Here is a 2,209-nt window from a genome sequence, read left to right on the forward strand (position 1 = left end):
CTAGACCCGCCATAGCATATGTTATGAGTGGCGACGACGGCGGCTGCGATGGCGCACCGAGAATGCTGGAACCAAGCAGTGGCAGTGCTGCAACCCCAACATGATAATGTTCGACATGGCGGTCGGTGTTTTGATACGAGTTGGATGGTGGCGCCGGTGCTCCACCGAGCTATGACCGTCGCTGACGGGAGCTGCGATAGGCGTGGCGACCGGGGTGTTGCGGTTGCGAGTATGTGGAGCGGCGATCGAGGCGTGTCACGCTGCAACCAACGACGATGACGCAGGTGAGAAGTGTCGACGGTGAGGCAGTGAGGCAGCGTCACCATTTATCCAAGCGGGCGAGCGAGTCGTGATGCACACAAGCGGGAGGCACTGCTTTTCTCTCTCCCTTTTTCTGTGTTTTTTTGCCAGAGCCGCATAATAATTTTTCTACGTCATCTACCAATTTGCTGTAATCATCAATGAAAGACACATAATAATTTTTTCTATTGATAGAATCACGGGCAGGCCCCCATACATCGGAGAAAATTTTCTCTAAAGGAGCTTTAGACACACTGTTTGAACCAGGATAAGGAAGTTGGTGACTTTTGCCCATTTGGCATGCATCACAAACACCTTCTTTATTGAACTCACTACTAGAAAAAGGAATATCATTATGGCTAAGAACATAACGCACTATGGTAGATGACGGATGCCCTAGCCGACTGTGCCACCTTTCAATAGGGAGTTTATTTGCACCAAACGCTTGCTTTCTTGAACTAAAAGGAGCCGATGATACGGGGTAGAGGCCTTGTCTACACCTGCCGTGCAGAAGGGTTTTCCTCGTTCCCTATTCCTTGACGAGAAAGAAATTTGGGTGAATTTCAAGGAAAGTATGATTATCAGTGGACAAATGATGAGCAGAGATGAGGTTTTCTGCGGCATCGAGTACATGCAAGATATTATTTAGATGAAGATCACGAGTAGGGGTACGAACGGTAGTGTGACCAATATGACTAATTTCCATACCTTCTCCGTTGGCAGTGTGGACTTGATCGTTGCCGTGATACTTGTTGTGGACGGTCAACTTGTCGAGCTCGCTGGTGATGTGGTCGGTGGCACTGGTGTCCAGATACCAGTTGGTATCTACTCCATAGGACGAGGTTGTGGCAGATCCGGCGCTCTTCTCGTTTTTGGTGTAGGAGATGTCGAAGCGACGGTAGCATTCAAGGGCGGTGTGGTTCGGCCTGTTGCAGATTTGGCAGACGGTAGGAAGATCATCGCCTCCTCCGTTGTTGTTGCCGTTGCCGTTGCCGCGGCCTCCATTGTTGCGGCCACCGCCTCCATTGCCACGGCCTCTGTTGCCGCGGCCACCTCCTCCATTGCCGCGGCCACCATTGCCACGGTCACCTCCACTGCGGCCAAAACCACCACGGCCACGAGAGATAGCATTGGCCGAGGACTGGGAGGAGTGGTTGCCACCTTCGAACATAGCAAGACGCTTTCCAAAACCGATCAACTGAGAGTAAAGTTCGGCTACGTTGATTGGTTCAGTCCTCGTGGCGCAGATGGACGAGACAAACGAGATGTAGTCGTTGTCTAGTCGTGCGAGGATGTAGGAGACCATGTCATCATCGTCGAGCGGCTTGCCTGCTGAAGCCATCTCGTCGCCCAGCGCTTTCATGTGCCCGATGTAGTCGGCGATGGTCACGGTGCCCTTTTTGGTGGTGGAGAAGGCGATCCGCGTGTTGACGATGTTGGCCTGCGTCTGGGAGAGAAACATCTCCCTGATGGCGGTCCATGCCGCAACGACCTTGGTGCAGTGGGCGACTTGGATCATCACAGGTGGCGAGATCGAGTTGAAGATGAAACTCAACACCTGCGAGTCTTGCGCCAGGGTGACAAGATACTCCGGGTTTGGTACATCTGTCGGCTTATCATCTTTGTCGGCAAGCTTGGGCTCCGGGAACTGGTGATCAGGGTTGAGATGATCAATCAGCTGCGCTCCGCGGATGGTGGCTAGGGCTTGCGCGCACCAGAACAGGTAGTTACCCCGGTGCAGCTTATCAACGATGGGAATGAGGGCAAAAGCGGCGGCGGCGGAGCTGGAGCTAGCCATGATTAGGGTTGGATATTGGAGAGGAAGTTGACTCTTAATACCATGAAAGAATGGATGAAGCATATGCCTCTGGCAGGGACGCGTTGCATGTTATATAGGCAAAGAGGTTTA

General features: G+C 52.5%; 1 pseudogene; it reads right to left on the reverse strand.

Moving 5' to 3' along the window:
* Window positions 1–1,482: 1,482 nt before the first annotated feature.
* LOC125532183 (small nucleolar RNA Z247) lies at window positions 1,483–1,624 on the reverse strand (annotated as a pseudogene).
* Between the last annotated feature and the right edge of the window lie 585 nt (window positions 1,625–2,209).

The sequence above is a fragment of the Triticum urartu genome, chromosome 3A (assembly GCF_056163025.1).
Source record: "Triticum urartu cultivar PI428250 chromosome 3A, HENAU_Tu73, whole genome shotgun sequence".
NCBI lineage: Eukaryota > Viridiplantae > Streptophyta > Magnoliopsida > Poales > Poaceae > Triticum > Triticum urartu.